This window comes from Jaculus jaculus, chromosome 12 (genome assembly GCF_020740685.1).
Source record: "Jaculus jaculus isolate mJacJac1 chromosome 12, mJacJac1.mat.Y.cur, whole genome shotgun sequence".
NCBI classification, from domain to species: Eukaryota; Metazoa; Chordata; class Mammalia; order Rodentia; family Dipodidae; genus Jaculus; species Jaculus jaculus.
Window position 1 is genome coordinate 63003109 of NC_059113.1, and position 9080 is coordinate 63012188.

Sequence of the window (9080 nt, forward strand, 5' to 3'; positions counted from 1 at the left end):
ACTATGATTGGTTACCTACATCTGCTCTTGGTGGAAAGTATCTATCATAACCAGTGACTGCAGCATTTGTCAGAGTCTGTCAGTTTCCATTTGGACTTTCTGTTCTCCCTTGTGTTATGGAAATTTTTATTTTATTTTTTTATTTTTTGTTTTTTTGAGGTAGGGTCTCACTCTGGTCCAGGCTGAATTACAATTAATTATGTAGTCTCAGGGAAATTTTTATTTTATTTTAATAAACATTCAGGAGTTATTTACTTATTTATTTATTTGAGAGGGGGAAGAGGCAAATAGAGAGATAATGGGCATGCCAGGGCCTCCAGTCACTATAAACAAACTCCAGATGCATGAGCCACCTTGTGCATCTGGTTCACGTGGGTGCTGGGGAATTAAACCTGGGTCCTTAGGCTTCGCAGGAAAGCACCCTCATCAGTAAGCCATCTCTCCAGCCCTTTATTTTATTAAATATTTATTTATTTGCTAGGTGTAAATGAGAGAGAGAGTAGAATGGACACATTAGTTCCTCATGCCACTGCAGATGAACTCCAGAGGCACTTGGCACATTTGACTTTATGTGGGTGCAGGGAATCAAACTCAGACTGTCAGGATTTACACACAAGTGCCTTAACACCTGGACCATCTCTCCAGCCTGATTTTTTACTTAACAGAGTACTTCTTTTAATTATTAAAAAAGTGATTTACAAAAATGAAATGGATACACCTGCAAATTCTGCAGTGATATTGGTGATGATGGTAGTGGTCACATGAAAACTAAAACACAGGAGATTTTTCACTTAAATTTCTGCTTTATGTGTTTTTGTTTTTTGTTTTTGTTGTTGTTGTTGTTGTTTCTGGAAGAGGGCTGGTAGAAAAAAAAAAAAAAAAAGAACAGCCTAACTCATCAGAATAAATACTGAGCTCCAGGAGACAGCTCCCCCTGCTGCTACAAACTGGCAGTGTTCTTCCTGCTTTGATCCTACAGCAGAGAGAGGTGGGGCACCTAGGAAAGTGCCAATAAGAAACTTTCAGTGTCATGTTTATCACAGGATATGTTTATCACAGGATATTAATATTCATAAAGAAGAAATGGTATTACCCTTCAAAATAGCGTGTGTTGCACGAGATGTTCTCTATGGCACTCAGCCTGCAGTGGCCATGGGATTGTCTCCTCTGTCAGCTGTTTGTATGCAACTGGTCTTCCCACTAAGTAGGTGATCATATAAAAGGATGAAGCACCAAGTTGAAAACACAAACAAACAAGGAATAAGGCTAGTGGAACGTGACAAAGAAACCCTGAGCATATGTTGAGAAATATGGAGCCTGGAATAGCAGGTGTCTGCAAAAGATGTATGTAGCAAAATAACCACTTGTACAGACACAACACTTGTATCTGGACAACACTTCTAGGACCTTGAAATCATCTATATCTCTGGGACCCTTCATGTTCACTCTTTCTTCTTCACTAAGCTGAGAAAAGTTTTAGTATGCCAAAAACATAATAAAAGCTATCCATAAAGAAGTGGACATCAATATAAGGAGTGGCATTCTTTTTTAAATATTTTATTTTATTTGAGAGAGAAAGAGGCGGGGGGGGGGGGCTGGGAAGAGAATGGGCACTCCAGGGCCTCCAACCACTGCAAATGAACTCCAGATTCATGCTTTACTTTGTGTATCTGGCTTACATGGGTCCTGGGGAATCGAAGCTTGGTCCTTTGGCTTTGCAGGCAAGCACCTTACCTGCTAAGCCATCTCTTTAGCCCCTTAATTTTTTTAAATTATTTGAGAGATAGGGAAAGAGGAAGGGAGAAAGAGAGAGAGAATGGGTGTGCCGGGGACTCTAGCCACTACATATGAACTCCAGATGCATGCATCACCACGTGCAGCTGACTTACGTGGGAATCAAACCTAGGTCCTTTGGCTTTGCAGGCAAGTGCCTTAACCACTAAGCCATGTCTCCAGACCAAGAGTGACCTTCTTGCTGATGGTCTAGCATCTGCAGATGCTTGTCCCCTGAAGGTGGTCCCCACTTCCCAGCACCCACCCACCCCCACTTGGATTGGATGCAATGTGCACACATCTTTGTCTGTCTCCAATCAGGGAGACTGCTTGTTGCCATGACTGTTGCTAGGGAAGGCGGAGAGAGCTCAGCGGTGTTACACCCTATTAACAGCGAAACTCCAGCAGTAGTTCTTTCCCACACGAAAGCACTATCATTGGAACCACTTCTATTTCAGGAGGCTGCATAAGCTTTAAGATGGAGCCTGGTTGGCAGAAATAGGTCACTAGGAGAACTTTAAAGACTATTGACTTAGCTTTTAGTTCCAGCCTCTGTACTCTCTCATCCTATTAGAATCACTCTGAAACCACAAGCCCAAATAAACCTTTCTTCCTTTAAGTTGTTTTGATCAGATATTTTAGTTGCAGCCAATGCTAAAGTAACTAGCTACTGAAAATTGGCTCGAGGAGTGGGGCTGCTACTGTGATAAACCTGATCACATAGTTTTGTTCTTTTTTCCCCGAGGTAGGGTCTTGCTATAGCCCAGGCGGACTTGGCATTCACTCTGTAGTCCCAGACTGGCCTCAAACTCACTGCCTTCCTGCTACCTCTGTCTCCGAAGTGGTAGGATTAGAGGTGTGCACCACCATGCCTGGCTGAGATTGTTTTTTAAGAGAAATGTGGAAGAATTTGGAAATAAGGGCTGTAGAAGCCCTAGAACTACTAGAATGCCAACAGAGATGGAGACAGTCAAGACCATACTCAGGAAGTTTTAGTAGGGGAACAGAGTCAACTGGGAATTGTGTTATAGTGTGCATTCTGCCCCTATCCTGAAAACCTGAAAGAGGGTACATTCAAAAGTTAAGGACCAATCACTTGGTAGAAGAAATTCAAGACATTATATTCAAACTATGATATGGCTATTATCAGGTAGATTTGGCAAGACTTATAGTGAGAATTGAGAATGAAAAGCAGAACAGAAAGATATAAACATGTACACCAGGATTGTGAATGACCATGGTTAAAGTTGTAGACAAACCAAGTATGGACACAGTGACAGCAGCTGTTTAAAGAAAAGCTAGTGGAGGCTGGAGAGATGGCTTGGCAGTTGAGGCACTTTCCTTTGAAGCCTAAGGACTCATATATGATTTCCCAGAACCCAGGTAAAGCACATGCACATGGTGGTGCATGTGCTGGAGTTCATTTGCAGTGGCTAAAGGTACTGGAACGCCAATTCCCCCCCCCCCCATCAAATAAATAACTGTTAAATAAATAAATATAAATAAGTAAAACATTTATTAAAAAAAAAGAAAAGCTGGTAGAGACAGGAGGATTATAGCAAGCTTTAGGCCAAATGGGCCACAGAGTAAGTTCCTATCTCAAAAAAAGAAAACCAGGGCTGAAGAGATGGCTTAGCTGTTAAGGTGCTTCCCTGCTGTGGTGGTCTGATTCAGGTGCCCCTATAAACTTAGGTGTTCTGAATGCTAGGTTCCCAGCTGATGGAGATTTGGAAATCAACGCCTCTTGGAGGCAGTGTGTTGTTGGGGAGGGCTTAATGGGTGTTATAGCCAGTTTCCCCTTGCCAGTGTTTGGCACACTCTCCTGTTCCTGTTGTCCACTCTCTGCTCATGACATCGTTTTCCCCTGCCATCATGGAGCTTCCCCTCGAGTCTGTAAGCCAAAATAAACCTTTTTTTTCCCCCAAAAGCTGCTCTTGGTCAGGTGATTTCTGCCAGCAATGAAAACCTGACTGCAACACCTGCAAAGCCTAAGGATCCATGTTCAACTCTCCAGATCCCATGTAAGCCAGATGCCCAAGCTGACATAAGGACAGGGGCACATGGGCACTAGGTGGGGCATGCATCTGGAATGTACTGCAGTGGCTGGAGGTCCTGGCACACCAGTTCTTTCTTTCCCTCTCTATCTTAAAATAAACAAACAAACAAATAAATAAATATTACAACCAGACCATAAAAGGAAGGGAGGGACAAAGGAAGGGAGGGAGGAACAGAGGAAGAAAGGAAATGGAACATTTTGAATGGGGACAATAAGAAAGGTGCCCTTGAAGGCTCCAGAGTGCAACAATGCAGACTTTCCTTTTTAAAAGGTGCCTAAAAAGAGTTGCAGAGCTGTCCTGTTCAAACAGGTTCAGCTAGATAACTCTTTTTTCAGGTTCAGCAGGCCAGCCATGGTCCCAGGGACCAGCTACTTCTGTAGTTGTATGGGATCATCATGGGTCATGTTTAACTTTCCAGAGAAAAACATGTAAGGCCAGGCAATGTGCGACACAGTCGGATTCCCTGCAGGGACCATTTGATAAGCACGCCCATTGTGAAGTTTTGAGTGTGTTGCCTAAGCTGTAACTGAGACCCAGGATGCTAGAGATTCGAGGAATATGGGATGTCTGCCAAACAAAAAGCTTCAGACACAGAGTACATCAGTCCAAAATAGAGGCCACGTGTGCAGCAGGTGGCCAAGTCATAGTGATAAAGCTTCCCTTTGGAGCTCACATCATGATACCATGTATTCCAGATACTGGACATAGAGCCTTAGGGATTACTATTTACCCTGCTGGATTTTAGTCTTGCTTTGATCTAAAGTTTCCTATCCCTTAAAAAATTTTTTTAAAAAAATTATTTATTCATTTGCAAAGGGAGAGAGAGACAGAGACAGAGAATGGGTGCACCAGGGCCTCCAGCCATGCAAACAAATTCTAGATGGACCACTTTGTGCATCTGGCTTTACATGGGTTCTGGGGAATCAAACCCAGGTTGTCAGGCTTTGCAGACAAGCTCCTTAACTGCTGATCCATCTTTTCAGCCCTTCCTACCCCTTTTAGTATGAGAATGTTTACTATGTGCTATTGTACATTAGAAATATTGTAACTTCTAATTTTTTTTTAAGGCAGGATCTCACTAAGGCGCAGGCTGACCTGGAACTCACAGCAGTCCTCCTACCTCAGATGCCCAAGCACTGGGATTGAAGTTGTGTACCACCATTGTTGCAGAAATTCTCTGGAAAGATCACTCTAATGCCAGTATGAGTGAAAGCAGAGGAGTTTGTTTATCTGGGGGGCAAAGAGCTTCATACAGCTTTCCAAAGAAGCTTTGACCTCAAGCTGAGATTTTATTTTCATTTTGTAGTTTTCAGAGATAAGGGAAGGGGTAAGTGAAAAAACAAGATGTGACAATTTGCATATCAATCACTTCTGTAGTCAGGCTGCCCTAACAATGAACTCCATCTTACCTTGTTTAGCCTAAACTGTCTTTCTTTCTTTTTTTTTTTAATGCATATTTTTTATTGACAATTTCTGTAATTACAGACAATAAACCATGATAATTTCCTCCTATCCCTCACTCTCCCCTTGACAACTCCACTCTCTACCACATCCCTCCCTCTCCCCATTAGTTTTCTTTTATTTTGATCTCATCATCTTTTTCTCCTATCATGAGGGTCTGGTGAAGGTATCTGTTGCAGTCCAGTCCGCATTGCTGGTAGAAATCACCCAGCCAAGAGCAGCTTCTGGGAAAAAGAGATTTATTTTGGCTTACAGGCTCGAGGGGAAGCTCCACGATGGCAGGGGAAAATGATGGCATGAGCAGAGGGTGGACATCACCCCCTGGCAAACATAAGATGGACCACAGCAACAGGAGGGTGTGCCAAACACTGGCAAGGGGAAACTGGCTTTAATACCCATAAGCCAGCCCCCAACAATACACTCCCTCCAGGAGGCGTTAATTCCCAAATCTCCATCAGCTGGGACCCTAGCATTCAGAACACCTAAGTTTATGGGGGACACCTGAATCAAACCACCATATTCCACCCCTGGCCCCCATAAACTGATATCCATACATGATGTAAAATACAATGCTTTCAGTCTGACTTTAAAAGTCCCCATAGTTTTTATCAATCCCAATGATGTTCATACATCCCCATAGTCCAAGATCTTTTAACTGAGCCATAATACCAAAAAATAACCTCAAAAAACCCATAATGGCACAGAATAAATATTCACACTGCAAAAGATGGCATTGGGCATAGCAAAGAAACATTCAACCAATACAAGATTTAAAACAACCAAGGCAAACATCAAACTCTGTAGCTTCAAGTCCAGCAACTCTAGCCAGTGACAAATCTTCAAGTCTGATAATTCTAACCAGCAACAAGTCTCTGGCATTCCAATTCCACCCCTCCAGCTAGGCTACTCACAGTCCTGGAAAACTTCATCGGGGCCAGCAGCTCCTCGGCAGCCATCTCATGGTCCCGGCATCTCCACTGGGTCTCCACTGCAAGCCACGGTTCATCCTCATGGCCCCATGGGGTCTCTATGCAGGCAACCAGCAAACCCGCTTCACACTGCCCATGGCCATTTCCAAAACACAAGACCGTGTTGCAAACTCAATGACCCTCTTTCCAGCATTTCTTATACTCCACAATACCAGGTAGGGTGCCAATTTGTTAATCCAGGGGGGAATAAAGCAGACTTTGAAGAACAGGACTCCTTGAGCACTCAGGCCCCTTCAAAAGAGTCGACATTCTTCTTGTTGTCCCAGCGCAGGTCAGCTAGCCCAGTCTCAAAGGTTGTAATCTCTCAGTTGCAGCTGAACGGGCAATAGTTCACCCAAAGATTTTTCTTTCTGTGCCATATCCCTCTGCTCACACCAGTTCATTTCTACGCAAAGCAACCCTGCACAACTTCTCAGGACAAACTGCTAGCCCAGTCCAAGCAAAGCTCTTTCTCACCCTCATAAGCCAAACCTCACAGTCCATAGTTCTTACTGCCTTCAGGTCTTGCCGCTCAGACCAGAATAGTCCATCAGGCTGTACTTACAGCACTGCAAGGCATCTCTTAGGCCAAGGTTTCAACTCCTTCCACTTTCCTCTTGAAAATCAGCTACAAAAGGCTGAAGCCACATAGTCAGGTGTCTAGCAGCAATCCCACTCCTTGGTACCACTTTACTGTTGCAGTCCGGTCCGCATTGCTGGTAGAAATCACCCAACCAAGAGCAGCTTCTGGGAAAAAACAGATTTATTTTGGCTTACAGGCTCGAGGGGAAGCTCCACGATGGCAGGGGAAAACGATGGCATGAGCAGAGGGTGGACATCACCCCCTGGAAAACATAAGATGGACCACAGCAACAGGAGGGTGTGCCAAACACTGGCAAGGGGAAACTGGCTTTAATACCCATAAGCCAGCCCCCAACAATACACTCCCTCCAGGAGGCATTAATTCCCAAATCTCCATCAGCTGGGACCCTAGCATTCAGAACACCTAAGTTTATGGGGGACACCTGAATCAAACCACCACAGTATCGGTAGGCGCTGTGAGGACTTGGATTTCAAGGCCAATTTCTGTCTGGACAGTTGCACTGTAAGGAGTTGTATCCTTTGGCTCTTATGTTCTTTCTACCACCTCTTCTGTAATGGATCCTGAGCCTTGTTCTTTTTTTCCAAGGTCTTAAGGTAAAGCAGTAAATTGTTTACTTGCAACCTTTCTAATTTCTTAATATAGGTACTTAAAGTTATAAATTTTTCTCTTAGGACTGCTTTCATTGTGTTCCAAAAGTTTTGGTGTGTTGTGTTCTCATTATCATCTGATTCTATGAATTTTTGATTTTCTGTTTGATTTCTCCAATGACCCAAGCATCATTCAGCAGTGTACTCTTTAGTCTCCTTGGTTTTGTATATGTTCTGTAGTTTTTCTTGTTGCTACTTTGTAGTTTAGTCCTATTGTGATCAGATAGAGCACAAAGAATTTCAATTTTCCTGTATTTGCTAAGATTTGCTTTGTGTCCTAATATATGGTCTATTTTAGAGAATGTTCCATCTACTGCTGAGAAAAATGTGTATTCTGTAGCATGTAGATGGGATGTTCTGTAGATTATCTGTCAGGTCTACTTGTTCTATGACATCATATAATCCAGATGTCTCTCTATTTTCTGCTGGTATGATCTGTCAATAGATGAGAGTGGATTATTGAAGTCACCCACTATAATTGTACTTGGTGTTATCTATGACATTAAGTCTAATAGTGTTTGTTTGATGAAATTGGGAGCACCCATGTTAGGTGCATAAATGTTTAGAATTGTAATGTGTTCCTGCTGAATTTTTTCTTTAATCAATATAAAGTAACCTTTATCTTTTCTCACTAATGTTGGCCTGAAGTCTATTCTGTCAGATATTAGAATAGCAACACCTGCTTTATTCCAAGGCCCATTTGCTTAGAATACTATTTCCCATCCTTTCACCCTAAGACAGTGTCTATCTCTTATTGAGATATGAGTGTTTTGGAGGCAAGAAACAAAAGGATCCTGCCTTTTAATCCAGTCTGCAAGCCTGTGTCTTTTGGTTGGGGCATTTAGGCCATTGATATTAAGAGTTATTATTGAAAGGTATGCATTTGGACTTGCCATTCTTCTTGTTTTGTAGTGCCTCCTTTCTTCTCTTTCCTCTCTTGCATTGTGTTTTTTGAGTGTTATTTATTTTTCCCTGTTTCCTCATATGAGTGCTTTCCTTTCTCTTCAGCATGGAGGATTCCTTCAAGTATTTTCTGTAGATCTGGCTTAAATGTCACATATTCCTTTAGCCTGTTTTTGTTGTGAAATGTCCTTATTTCTTCATGAATTTGGATGGATAGCTTTGCTGGGTAAAGTATTCTTGGTTGACAGTTGTCTTCTTTCAGAACTTGGAATACATCATTCCAAGCCCTTCTGGCTTTTGAAGTTTGTGTCGAGTAATCTGTTGTGATCCTGATGGGCTTGCCTTTGTATGTGACTTGCTGTTTCTCTCTAACTGCTTTCAATGTGTTTTCTTTGGTTTGTGTGTTTGGTAGTTTAATTATGATATGGTGAGGACAGGTTATTTCCAGGTTTTGTCTGTTTGGTGTTCTAAAGGATTCCTGTATCTGCATTAGCATCACTTTCCCAATTTGGGGAAATTTTTCTTCTTTGGTTTTGTGGAAAAAGCCTCTGAAGTGAAGTTCTTCTCCTTCTACTATTCCCTGAATACTTATATTTGATCTTTTCATAGTGTCCTGAATATCTTGAAATTCCCATTCATGCCATCCTATTAGCTTGTCATTATCCTT

General features: G+C 42.4%; 1 pseudogene; it reads right to left on the reverse strand.

Annotated features, from left to right (window-relative positions):
• Positions 1 to 830: 830 nt before the first annotated feature.
• On the reverse strand, positions 831 to 1542 carry LOC101595908 (annotated as a pseudogene).
• Positions 1543 to 9080: the final 7538 nt, after the last annotated feature.